At 42.9% G+C, this 14,363-nt stretch overlaps 1 pseudogene; it reads left to right on the top strand.

Moving 5' to 3' along the window:
• The first annotated feature begins 13,637 nt into the window (after positions 1–13,637).
• LOC103258430 lies at positions 13,638–14,103 on the top strand (annotated as a pseudogene).
• The last annotated feature ends 260 nt before the right edge of the window (positions 14,104–14,363 follow it).

Genomic DNA, 14,363 nt, shown 5'->3' with positions numbered 1-14,363 from the left:
TCTTCCCTCCCTCCTTCTCTTCCTTCCTCCTTCCTTCCCTCCCTCCCTCTCTTTCTCCCTTCCTCCCACCTTCCCTCCCTCCTCCCTCCTTACTTTGAACTTAACCGCAGCTTTATACTCTGAGATTCAGTGTGAATTTACAAGTGAACTTACACAAATTCTATGCAATTAAAATAAATCAATCGTTGGTGTGACTCTATCAACTTTTTCCAGAAAAGCCATTTGTGCCACCACTCATCCACTGGGAGGCAAGAGCATCAAAGTCTCATGCTTCTGGGGAAGGGCGAGAACCGGCCCTCCAATGGAAGCTTCTGACTTTGGGCAACTGTAATCCAGGGAATCTCAGTTTGTTCAGCTGCAGAAAAGGTGATCACTATGCCTCTGTGCTGGGTAGTGAAAAGGAAAAGGCTATGCTCTTGCATGAAAACTAGCACCCAATAAGAGCTTAATAAAAGATAGGCATGATTATCCGTCTTGTTAGACAAACTTGGATAAACAGAGAAATTAGGACTGGAAACTGGAAAGAGGAAGGAAAGCTTAAGGAAAAACGAGATTTAAAAAAATGTAGCCTTGGAAGAACTACTGAAATGGGTTGGGTTCTTTGGGTCTGTGATCGAGAGAAAACTGCATGTGTGGATGGGTGGGGAGGGTAAGGGTTGGCTAACAAGAGCATAGGGGTATTGGGGATCCTCCCCTCATCGTATGCATGGGAGTCCTCTATAGCAATGTTTAGCTAAATTGGACAGGAAGGTGGGAATCAACATTAATAGCAACTACGTATGTATGCATGTATGTATTTATGTATGTATGTATGTATTGAGTCTGAGTCTCACTCTCTTGCCCAGGCTGGAGTTCCCCGGCCTGATCACAACGATCTTGGCTCACTGAAGCCTTGATCCCCTGCATTCCGAGTTGCTGAGACTTCCACCTCAGCCTCCCAAGTAACTGGGACTACAGGTGCACGTACCACCACGCCTGGCTAATTTTTGGATTTTTGGTAGAGATAAGGTTTTGTGATGTTGTCCAGACTGGTCTTGAGCCCCTGGGCTCAGGCAATCACCCTACCTCAGGCTCCCAAAGTGCTGGGATTACAGGAGTGAGCCACTGCACCCAGCCTATTTTTATTGTTTGAGTCGGAGTCTCACTCTGTTGCCCAGGCTGGAGTGCAGTGGCATGATCACAGCTCACTGCAGCCTCCATCTCCTGAGCTCAGGAGATCCTTTTACCTCAGCCTCCTGAGTAGCTGGGACTGAAGGCATGCACCACCATGCTCAGCTAATTTTCTGACTATTTGTAGTTAGAGGCATCTCCCTATGCTGCCTAGGCTGGTCTTGAACCCCTGAGATCAAGCAATTCTTCCACCTTGGCCTCCCCAAGTGCTGGGATTACAGGCGTGAGCCACCACACCAGGCCAACAGCAACTATTTCACTCTCAAACACAGCTTTCTCCTCTGTTCAATTCCTTTTTCTTTCCTCCTCCTACAGCTCCTCCTCCTTGCGCTTTTTTGTATACTCTCTAGTTTCTGAAACTATTTTAACAAGTTCCCCTCATCAGCAATGAAGTCAAGAAGTGCTCATTGGAACACGTTAAGCAAACAGTCTTCATAAGGCAGGATGTAAGCTTTGTTGTTGTTGTCTTGTGTCTTTTTTCCATGATCTTATTCCACTTCATCTGCAGTCAGAGATTGGTATTTGAAAACGCTGATGATTTTATGTGGCCCTGTTTAGACACTCAGGATGTGTCTTGCTTTTTTGAGCTGGAGGCAAGAACAATAAAGGCCTGGGAAGATGAAAGATGTAGGGAAAGGAGCTTTGTTCACTGCACTGATGCTCTTGGAAGCTGCCCTGAAATCATAACTCTTGCACCAATGTTGTCAACATGTGTGCCATCCCATCCTCGTGGAGGATGTCATAATGAATTATTGGCGGGGTGAATTCTTGGCAAATTTCTTTCTCTTTCATTTCATTTTACACACACCTCCTGGCTCTCCATTTATAAAAGCAACAGCCTTTCTGAAAGGGATTGCCCTGGAAAATTACATGTTCTCATTCCATAGGGAGAAATTTCCAAATGTTAAAATACCCAGGAAAGAAAGAGATGATGCATGCATTAATCACCAAGAAAATGGTCAAAACCCATAACTAGAAAGTGTGGCTTTTTAAACTTCTCCCTTTCCTAGGTTTAGTTTGTTAAAAACAAGAGTCAAAGTCAGATACTTAGAAAGGAAGTTCTTACAAATGAAACTGGGAGATGCCAGCTTGTTTATGTATCCTGCTCATTGTAGCTACACAAGTGTTTTGAATAAATGTATGTAGGTATTGCACCTCTGGATAATTTTATAGTAGGGAAAAAGATCCATTAGGGTAAATATCACCAATCAGACAATTATAAATTCCTCTCAAAATGGTCGATCTTATCAAATTAAGAATAATTTCAGAATGTGCAACTGTTGAATTCACACATTACAAAATTTTGCCACTTATTTCTCATTAGTGTGTAGTGAAAATGATAGCAAACCCAGGCGATCTCAGTTTGAGCACAGAGGTGATTTTAGTTGGTATTTAAAAATAGCCTCATTAAGACCCACATTTGCTAACGATCTGCCTTGTCACAGAAACTGGCCAAGGTTTGATCTTGAGTAATAGCATGCATATATTGATTTATGAACTTGCATTGGATTGTTTCTCAAGCACAGAAATTGTATTCAGCCACAGAATTCATCTTTGGATTCCAAAACTTTCTCCCTGGGGTCCAGTACATGCCACTATGGAAGGTAATGGGCCAGACAAGTAGCGTCCCCATCATGAGCAAGTGAGCGGTGTGACATTGGGAGCTTGGTTTCCATGAGGTTGCTTCTTGGCATTGGTGCATGTCAAGGTTCATGCCGATGAACTCATGAGGAGGAAGGGTGGGCTTTTTCTTTCCAGCATTTGAAAGTCTTTTCTTGTGGTATGAGTGTCCTATGAATACTGTAACAAATTGCCAAAGAGTTAGTGATTTGAAATGACGTGAATTTATTTTCTTAAAGTTCTGAAGCTCAGAAATCCGAAAAAAGATCAAGGTGTTAGTTAGCAGGGCCGCATTCCCACAGGAGCCTTCAGGAGAGAAGCCACTTCTTTGCCTTTTCTAGCTTCTTGTGACTTCCTGTATTCCTTGGCTTGTGGCTCCTCCTTCCGTCTTCAAGGTGCATCATGGCAACCTCTGCCTCTTGGTCACATCTTCTCTATTGTCAAGTCCTCCTTTGCCTTCTTGTGATAAGGGTACGTGATGTTACATTTAGGGCCCACCTCAATAATTTCCGCACCTCAAGGTCCTTAATTGAATGACACCTTCAAAGTAATTTTTGCCTTATAAGGTAACATACACAGGTTTCAGGAATGAGGTCTTGGCTATCTTTGGGGGCCATTATTCAGCTGACCACATGTTAGAATACAAATTAATGATGTGCAATGAAAAGTGAGTGGGCTTTTTTTGCCCTAGAAAGCCTTCTGTGGGTGGTACTACCCTGGTTTTACAACTGAATGCTTCCCCATATCCCTCAGTCCCAGACAAACCAGACAACTGGTCACCCTACTCTAGATCCAGATTCTACCCAAAACTAACCATGGTTACCTGGTTCTCATGTGTCCTTCTGGAAAGTTTCCAGATATGGAACATAGATTTTTTTTTTTTTGAGTTGGAGTCTCACTCTGTCGCCCAGACTGGAGTGCAGTGGCATACTTCACTCAGCCTCAACCTGCTAGGCTCAACCTGCTAGCCTCAACCTGCCAGGCTCCAGTGATCCTTCCGCCTCAGCCTTCCAAGTTGCTGGAACTACAGGTGTGCTCTACTACACCAAGCTAATTTTTTGATTTATTGTAGAGATGAGGTCTCACCAAGATGCCCAGGCGGGTCTCGAACCTGTGGGGTCAGGCAATCCACTCACCTCAGCCTCCCAAAGCGCAGAATTACAGGCTGAGCCACCGAGCCTGACTGGAACATAGATTTTTAACACAAATGGCAAATGCTATGCATGATGTTTCATACCTGAACTCTCCAATTACTTTGTCTTGCCATTTTTTTCTTTATCAACACATGCAATTTTATCTTATTTTTTTAACCGCTGTGTAGTAGTTCATTGAATGGATGTACCATGACTTATTTAAACATTCTCTCTCTCTTTTTAAAAATATAAACAATCAGATTTTTTTCAAGATTTTCTTTGTCACCTCAGTGTAATTTCTGTCATTGTATGTATATTTCTTTTGATAGACATTTTATTGTTTCCCGTTTGGGATGACTGTGAATAAAACTGCTATGAACGTTCCAGTATGAATCTTTGTGCGAACATGTGTTTTCATTTCTCTTGGATAAAAACCAGATGTGAAATTGCTAGGTCATGGGGTTTGTGTACAGTCAACTTTAGAAGATCCTGCCAAATAGTTTTGAAATGTTTTTGTATAAATTTACTCACCTGCCCGCATTGTGTGAGAGTTCCAGTTGCTGGAATACTGACATAGCATTGTGAGTGTTTTCTGTGTTAGCCATTCTGAGGGATGTGTGATAGGGCTTCAGTATAACTTCAATTTTCATCTCCCTCATCACAAATGAGTTTGTGTGACTCTTCCTACGTTTGTTGGCTATTTGGCTACCTTCTTCATGAGTTATTTTTTCACATCCTGTTCTTATCATTCTGTTGGGTTGCTTGTCTTATTCTTGTTTATTTGAAGAAATTCTTTGCATGTTCTGGAAACAACTCCTTTATAAGATTGCAATGGACTGCATGTTTGTGTCCCCTCCAATTTCATATGTTGAAATCCTAACCCTCAGTGTGGTAGACTCAGTAGGTGAGGACTTTGGGAGGAAATTAGATTTGAGGGTTGAGCCCTCATCAATGAGATTAGTGCTCTTATACAAGGCACTCCAGAGAGCTCCCTCTGGATACAATGGGAAGAGGGATACAGGGAGGAGAAGGCCATCTACAGAACAGTAAGCAGGCGCTACCAGACACGAATCTTCCTGCACTTCTCAGCCTCTAGGACTATCAGAAATACATTTCTGTTGTTTATGAGCCACTCAGTCTATGGTATTATATTAGAGTAGCCTGAACTGACTAGGAGAACACAGATACTTGGTCTGAAAATATTCTCTCTGTGGAATGTGGTTTGGGTTCCCCTACACTCTCTTAATAATGCCTTTTAGTAAATAAAAGTTCTTAACTTTAATCTATTCCAGTTTATCAAACTTCTTTCCCCCATGGTCAATGTTCTTGGAGATTCCCCTGGATCATTTTATGAAATCTGTGCCATTTCCAAGGTCAGATAGGTGTTCCTTTCTGTCATCTTCTAGGCATATAACCCACCTGAAATTAGTTATTGTGTATGTTATGAGAGGCTAAGACTCATTTTTTAAAATATGGCTATTCAATGGACCCAGCATCATTTATTGAAGAGACCATCTTTTTCACATTACTCTGTAGTGTCAGCTCTGTTATATAAATCAAGTAAATATGTATCTGTGAGTCTTTTTCTGGACTATCTCTTCTGTTTCGTTAGAGGTAATTTGATTTAGAAAACATAAAGAATTGTGACCTTTCTTACATCTGCATGCCTTGAAGCAAATTGGTACCATTTGGATAACTTTGCTTTGATCAGAATATGCTTAGAGAGTATTCTGAGTACTTTAACATGTTCCCTGAAGGGATAAGATAAGGTGCTTAAGTTAACCCTAATTAGATCCCCTCACTTTCTTCCAGGTCTTAGGAGGACAAAAGCCAGTAACAGCTTCAGGGGAGGATGCCCTGGGGAGGGTTCTGCTGGTAAGTTCCAGGGAGATGGAGTCTGTGGAAGTCAGGGGCTCTCCCAGGTGCTGGCATGTTTCTACAGTAGTCTTCCTATTACGTCCCAGCCTATTTCATCCTGGCTCAAGATCACCTCGATGTTTCTCTAAATTGTCTCCAAAACCCCATCTGCTCATTTTCACCTTGGCTCATTCTGGGTATAGCCTCCGCCATGGCCTCTCCCCTGTTTTTGGTCTAAATAATATTTATAGCCCAGTCTCATATCTTCTAGAAAGCCTCTTCTAATCATGTCAGCCCGTATCGATCTTTGTTCTCCAAGCCCTACAGCTTCTATTATTTCTGAATTGCTCGTTCCAGCCTCCATATCATTATTAAATATTCCACAAGTGTCCATCTTGACTTTCCAGCTGGTAGCCCAGCTCTGCGGGAGGTCAAGTTCTTCTCTTACTCAAAGTAGTTGCTCAATAAATATTTCAGCCAGGATGAAGGAATGAGTGGGCAGGGAGGCAGGGGAATGGAAGGCAACTAGGAATGCTATACTCTGCAGGCTGACTCTTGCTGTCTGGAGAGGTTCAGACATCTCCCTACATCCTAGATGCCCAGGATTCACATGCCTGGAACACCATTGTCGGCTTACCGAGAACTACCCTAAACCCTCACCTTTCCAAATGTTTGGATCAGAAAAGACAGCAGCTCGCATGTGGAGCAGATGGGGGTATGATGAGGATGAGGCGACAACTCAGTTCTGAGTTCCAACTTTTTGTTTTAGTTGAAAATGGAAGTAACTAGAGCTGGCACTGAGCATCCCCTACTCCTTCCCTCTGTCCATGGAAGGAGTGTTTATTTAAAGCCCCATAGGTGCCTCATCTCGGGCTTAATTTCACATGGTTCAGATTGGCCTCATTCCGTTCCAAGCCACAGAGTTGAGGGTTGATTCCAGACAATCCTTTCAAGAGTGTGGCAGTCAATCCTAGGTAGGATTTGATGTTGGCTGGATGCAGCCTCTCCTGAGTACCAGCTCTAGTTACTTGTTCTCTTGACCACGAGGGAGCCCAGGGACAAATGTTCCATCTGAATTTTGGATGATGTATCCAGGAGTTCTGCCGTGCTCACTGCAGCATTACTCATAACAGCCAACATCCTCCTTCCAGCGGAGAGAAATCCTGCTACCAAGGAAGCTGTCAGGATATGAGGGACGGCCCAGACACCACCATCTCCAGACTGCTCAAGGATGCATCATCTGCATAGATAAACCAGCACACCTGCAGGATGGGATGTCCTTTAAATAGATGTTAAACAAGATCGGAGTGATGGGCCCTCCACGTAGGTGGTGATGAACTGTGCCGGCTGGCTGGCATACTGGAACAGCCTGCTGAGTTCAGGTAAAGTGAGACAAATAGGGAAAGAGTTTTCAGTTGTTTGGAGGGTTTTTGTCACTTGCTCTAGCTGGATGATTTTGGATTTTTGCCCCTGGGTTTTGAAAGATGTTCTCCACTTAACTTTCCCGACGTTTCTGGCAGAATAAAAGGAGGTGATCTGTAGTCTGTTTTCCCTTTTAAAAAATATTTTCCCAGACTTGAAAAGTTGCCACCTTGGTCTTTGTCTGATTTGGTGATTTCTAACAGGTGTGCAGTGTCAGGGCAAACCCGCTGGCCTGGCTTTTGGGGTGACCTGAATCAATGACAGTCACTCATCTGCTAATGGTGAGTTTGCTGTTTACCATGGAAACATCCCAATGAACTCATTAATTAATCACCTGTTCCTGAACATCCCTTGGGAATCAGAGATGAATGGAACTAAAATTATATGCACAATGCATTTCCAGTGACAACAGCTCAAGATCCAAGGCGCAACACAACCTGAACCTCAAATTCTCCCCTGAGCGGAGAGATATTCACCCCACAGAGACCCCAGAATATGGATAGCAGTTCCATTCCCAGACAGGGTGCTTGACCATCAGGAACTGCTGAAGTCAGGCCAGCTGACTTCATTTGTGAATGGGACTGTGACCCCTCAGAGCATGCGGCCTGTCCTTAAAAGTTGAAGAAGAGGAGGTTATTCTTTTTTGGGTTTAGGAGCCCCGGGACCCCCAGCTCCTGGTTCTCCATGCCATCTCAGGTCTGGCATCTTCATCCCCTCCCTGGTCCTGATTCAGAGCCCAAGTCCTAGTCCAGGCAACAGATGCCATGCGCACCCTTTCCCCAATACCAACTCCCCTCAATAGTGCTGAATATGTACTAGGGTCGATTTTGAGATAGACCTGGTTGTTTATTATCTTTAGCTATAAACTGAACAGAGATATATAATAGCAATCCTTTACTGGAGAAGGAAAGGCAGGATTCTAGTGTGGAGTTTCTCACTAACTTCCCTTGGGATCAGAAACCACAGAAGCCTTGGTGACTCATAGTAGCCATTCGCATATGGATGGAGGACATCAGGATGAAAGGACCATCCTATTAACCTGGTGGTTAAGCAAAGCCCGGTGTGTTGTTTACTGCAAGTAGCAAGGCCCCCACCCTTGAGATCTAATCAAATTCCTCACCCCTCTCTCCTGGCCTGCCTTTAGCAACAATTCTGTTGAGTGGGTCTAACAAGAATCCCTTAGCTTGGATGTTTCCTCTCAGTCATTTTTCCACCTACTGACTCTTCCCCACCATTTTGCTTCTTGGCTGTACATGCCCACTTATCGTTGCTGAATTCAGAGTTGAGCCCTATTTTCCTCCCCTACTGCAAAGCCCCACTGTAGTCGTCACCCTGGATAAAGCCCACCTTGCCATTCTTAACAAGTGTCATGGTAATTTTCCTTAAACAGTGACACAGTCAGGAAGAGATGGAGTTGGACAGGAACCCATCTGTAGTCATCTTGTGCTATGCACCACGCTGCCACTATGGTGGCATAATGGAGGCCACCCTGTGTGCCACAGTGCTCCTCTGTGTCCCCAAGACCATCTGCTGTGTGAGCCTTCTCTTGGCCACTCTTGGGGAGCATTGAGTGTCAAGCTTGGATAATGCCTTGCTCTCCAGTCATTGCATCTTGCTGCTGTGTGTGCTGGTCCTTCCTCAGTGACAGATGCTAGAGTCCCCAATGTCACCCCTGCTTTAAAATCCTTTGGGAGCTCCCCTCACCAGTAGGGCAAAGTCCAAACTCTTTAGCAAGAAGAATCATCACTAGACCAATTTTGGAATGGTAGAGAGGCCAGACAAAAGATATGGAAGAAAATCCAAAGCCCAATGGGCTATTACTACAATGACAATACTGTTGTGTTGAGGGATAAGGAAGCATAGACTTCAGTCAAGTAGTGAGGGAAGTCACTTGTAAATCATCCTTCCTACACAAAGTTGGATTCAATGGCTCAAGTCTGTATCCCAGCAATTTGGGAGACCGAGGTGAGAGGATTGCCTGAGTCCAGGGGTTCGAGACCAGCCTGAGCAAATTGTTGAGACCTCATCTTTACAATAAAACAAAAAATTAGCCGGGCATGGCAGCACATGCCTGAATTTCATACTACTTGGAAGGCTGAGGTGGAAGGATCGCCTGAGCCCAGCAGGTAGAGGTTGCACTGGCCATGAGAGTGTCACTGCACTCGAGCCTGGGTGATAGAGTGACTCTCCAACTCAAAAAAAAAAAAAATCAACTCCTGCTACACTCCACCCCCATCTTTTGCCACCAGGACCACCCATCATTCTTTGAATATTCATTGAGTTACTTTTCCTCATTCTTGTTCCTCTTCTCTAAAAGCTCCAAATCTTTCATCTAAGTGATCTCCTTCTGATAACATTTAGAGGTCTTATCTTGAAGGTTTCTGCATCTGTATTGCCTTCTGTCAGACAGCATTCAGCTCTCCTGTGTTCTCTTACCTGTGTAATTTCCCCAGCTTTCTGTCCCTACCCATCTCCATCCATCCATTCAGCCATCTCTCCATTCTTTAATGTGTCCATGGGGCCATTCATTTTTAATTTTTTTCATTTGTGCATGCATCCCCACCCATCCATCTATCCATGAGAGAAATGTTTGCTTAAAACTCTATACCTCATGGTCAAGAGACCAAGCTGGTACTGAGGAGAAGCTGTACTCATCCAACAAAAAATGCAACCTGGGTTTGACATCCACAGTCCTGAGAGGGTTTTCTGGAATTGGCCCTGTGGCCTTAGAACAGAGTGAGATGAGGTCAATCTGACCCATGTGAAGATCAAACCCAGGATTTGACAAACACAGAGTTTTAAATAAACATTTCTCCCATGTATAGATAGAAGGAATGGGGGACGCAAGATGAATGAAAAAAAATGACAGAACAGTTAAAGAGATGGCAATTAAATCCAGTGATCTTAGCTTTAGCATGGTTATAAATGTGGAGAATCGTATATATTTCATCATCAAACTGATATTCAGCTACCCTCCCTTTTTTGTCATCTCAAGAGCAAATGGACTCTAGTAAAATAGAATCAGAAGATAAACTAGAAAATGACACCAAGCCACCAGACACAGAGAAAACGACCCCAGTGTTTGGACATGTCTAACTAATCATTCTTCCTCAGGTGTGTGGAGTTGAGGAAATAGAAAAGAATGTGATATCATTTTGGATTCTTTAAAATATTCTTTATAGGAAAAGATTCCCATTCTAACTCAAGAGGTGACATATTAACACCCGTGCTACCCATAAGACATTCACCTACTCCTGCTGACACTTGTCTCACCCAGGAGGTCCTGCCATGAAGCAGAACTGGAATTTCTTCCCTCTCAAACCCAAGTTCCCCATGGGAACTGGATGTCTATGGTTGTTGTGAATAACGGCTCCATCTTCATCTCAAGAATGTCAGCCTGTGTTAACAGATCTCAGGATGTTCTCTAAAGGCAGGTATTTGTATGTGTTGAGGAATTAGGACCTCTCTCCCTGACCCTGACACCCATCACTTAAAGCCTGCAAATCTTGTACACGCAGTTCATTTTCTTCTCAACTGAGGTTGACTCGTCTGACGATTCCATTCATTAGGCATGGAGTGAGGAAGATGCACACACTTCATTTGCTCTGAGGCCAGTGCCTTATTTTCCTTCTTTGGGTCTGGAGAGAACCAATAAACCTTCTATCTTCAAATTTTCAGAGGAATACTTTCCATCTAGTTGGTTCTTGAATGCTTTTAAATGGAAAAAAAGAACTGAACACAGGCTGCTGTTCGGGTGGTTTGCGAGCTCTCTGAAATTGCTGTTTTTCTGCTTCACAGATTCTCTGATTGGCAGTGCCTTCCCCAGATCATCAGCCAGTGGCATTGGCCGCAACGATGCTGCTCAAAATTGAGTTTATTTTTTTAACATCAGTTACTACTGAATGAAAACTAGAATTAATTTTTCCTGGGCTAATAATTGTGCATAGCTACAGTGTACCTGCTGAGTTTGTGAACTTTGAAAATAACGCTTACACTCCTTTTTTTTTTTGTCATCCTTGGTCTCTCTGGAATTTTTTGTTCTTCATGGTTCTTAACCCTTCCTCATATCTAGCTTATTTTGATATCAGCAGATCACCTACCCAATGTGGAATATGAGAAAATTTTATAACAATGGGATTCAGTGGTCATAGTAAGCCACCGATGCATTCGACTGGTGCCCAAATTTTATGCTCTTCTGCACCTCATGTGTCCTGGGTGAGAAGCCACTGGCCTGAGGCCACTGCAGCACATCTTTTCTCCCCGTAGACTATGATTTCTCAACCTTGGCACAATTCACATCTATTCTGAGGGACTGACTTCTGCATCATCCCTGGTTTCTACACATTTGACAATAATACTGCTTCCCCAGAGGTGACGACCAAAATGTTTTTCAGACATCATCAAATGTCCCCTGTGGTAGTGGGGAATTGTCCCCAGTTGAAGACACTCCTCCCTCTGCTCCTTGAGTGAAAGTACCCAGGGTGACGGGATAAATGGAGGAAGAAGAGGAGAGGACAGGGAATCTGGAAGAAGATGGACTCTAGGGCGCTTCAGCCTCTGCTGAGACCCGGACTAACAAACTCACTGGTTGCCAGGTTTGGCTGCATGTTAGAATTATCTGGGGAGTTTTAAAAATATCCACTGTCCCAGCCTACCCCCAAGATTCTGAATTAATTGCTTAGAGGATGTGTCCAGTATTTTCTCTCCTCAAGTTCCCTGTCATGTGCAGCCAGGGTTGAGAACCACAGGTGGAGAACACAGATAGCCATGGTGAGACAGAGCTCAGTCCTGCAGCTGTCTGTCCTGGCTCTACATTTTATAATACCCAGCACTAGGCAATGATATAAGTTGTACTGTTGAGGCGTCCACTGTGCCATCCTGAATTTTCTTTTTTTTTTTTTAATCAATATTTTTTATTATGGTTTTGTGGGGTACAGTTAAGGGTTAGGTGTACAATTACGTTTCATTCAGGCACCCTGTTGATAAGAGGTGTTTCCTCATCCCCAGACAGATATTTGCTACTGTTAATCCCATCCCCCCCATCCTGAATTTTCTTCAGCAAGTATTCTTTAGTGCTCAAAGCTGTGACCTTGGTGTTACAAATGTCATATGGGCCCTTCAATGAATCACAGAAAATGCTCAACTGGTGGAAAAAAGCAGGCTCCAATGCAAAGTCATAAATGGTCTGTTGCAGCATTCCTCAGAAAGTGATCCTTCACTTTCTTTTGTAGGTGAGTGAGTGTGTACTTTTGTCTAGGCAAGAGCAAGAGTCCCATGCAAGGGAAGGAGTGAGGGGGTAGGGAGGGGTGGGGAAATGTGAGCCATGTGTGATGATCTGTATCTCCCTTTGGTGATGGCAGCAGCTAGAGAACTATGCAATTCAGGAAACCAGAGAAAGAGAGGGAGAACAGAGAGCCAGGGATGTCATCAAGAACCATAGAAATAGAGTGAATTCTAATTCAATTAACCTCAATGAAAACAGGAAAGGAGGAACAGAGGAGCCAAACATAGATGGCATAAGCAGAAAACAAAGAGTAAAATAGTAGCTATGAACCCCACCATATGAAAAGTTATATTAAATATAAATGGACTAAATACACCAAGAAACAGAGATAGTCTGAATGAATAAAAGAGCAAGGCCCAACCTCCAAAAGCAAAATGTATTTAAAGTATAAAGATTTAGATAGGCTGAAAGTAAATGCATGTTAAAAGACACTCCCTACATTCAGCATTAAAATACTGAGGGAGCTATACTAATATCAGATCATACACATCACAACAAATGCATTACCAGAAATAGAGACATTTCATAATGATAAAGGGTTAATTATTCAGGAAGTTACAACACTCATAAGTGATATGCCCCAAATGACAGATATCCAAATAAAAGTACACAAATAATTTAAAGTAAGCATTATACCATGATAGATGGGATTTATAATGTATATAAATGGAAGTCATATGATAACCACAGTATATAGGATGGGAGACAGATCAATTGACCTGTGAGAGTCTTTATTTTTCATAAAGTGGTACGTTAAAAAATAAGTAGACTGTGAAAAGATAAAAATGTATGTTCTAATCCATAAATGACTACTTAAAAATGCAAAGAGATACAGTTAAAAAAAACTATAGCTGTATTAAAGTGGATTTCTAAAAAATATTCATTCAACACAGCAATACACACATACTTCCATGCCTCATGTACATTTTTCTTTTGGATGATGGACTCTCCCTCCCATAAGAGAGGCTATCTTTCATGAAGGTAAGTGATTCCTCAGCTTTTCTAGTATAAAGTGCCTTCACAATTGGGTATAATTTAGATGAATTATTGCCCATTATAAACCACTACTCTGATACATGTGCACTTCTTTCTGTAACTTATTTAAAAAGGCTTTGCTGATGCTGCTGCCTGGAGCCTTTTTCCATCCAGCCATGGTCAACCCCACCGTGTTCTTTGACATTGCTATTGGCAATGAACTTGGGTCACGTCTCCTCTGAGCTGCTTGCAGACAAAGTTCCAAGGACAGCAGAGAACTTTCATGCTCTGAGCCCTGGAGAGAAAGGATTTGGTTATAAGGGTTCCAGCTTTCACAGAATTATTTCAGGGTTTATGTGCCAGGGTGGTGACTTCACACTCCATAATGGCATTGGTGGTATGTCCATCTATGGGAAGAAATTTGATATTGAGAACTTCATTGTGAATTATACAGATCCTGGCATCTTGTCCATGGCAAATGCTGGATCCAACACCAACAGTTCCCGGTTTTTCATCTGCACTACTAAGACCGAATGGTTAGATAGTAAGCATGTGATCTTTGGCAAGGTGAAAGAGGGCATGAATATTGTGCAAGCATGGATGCCTTTGGGTCCAAAAATAGCTAGAAGACACCATTCCTGACTATGGACAACGTGAATTCTTTGAATTTCTTTTCTTTTCTTTTTTTTCTAGGAAGTGTCTTGCTTGGGGCTGGGCTTTAGGAAGATGCATCATGCACAAGTTTTTGTTGGGATTAAAGAGCGGGAGGGGTTAATATCTGAGCTGGCTCTTCCTTTGTCTACATGAAAGGATTTCTGATTGGTGTGGAATAATCATTTTCCTTCTTCCCTTGTTTATTTGATGAGAGGATGGACATCTTGAATGATGGAGAAATATCCAGA

Source organism: Carlito syrichta, unplaced genomic scaffold, assembly GCF_000164805.1.
Source record: "Carlito syrichta isolate Samal-C Ts95f unplaced genomic scaffold, Tarsius_syrichta-2.0.1 Scaffold302126, whole genome shotgun sequence".
Classification (NCBI taxonomy): Eukaryota; Metazoa; Chordata; class Mammalia; order Primates; family Tarsiidae; genus Carlito; species Carlito syrichta.
The sequence above is the reverse complement of the archived record's forward strand: the minus strand, read 5'-3'. Positions and strand labels throughout refer to the sequence as shown.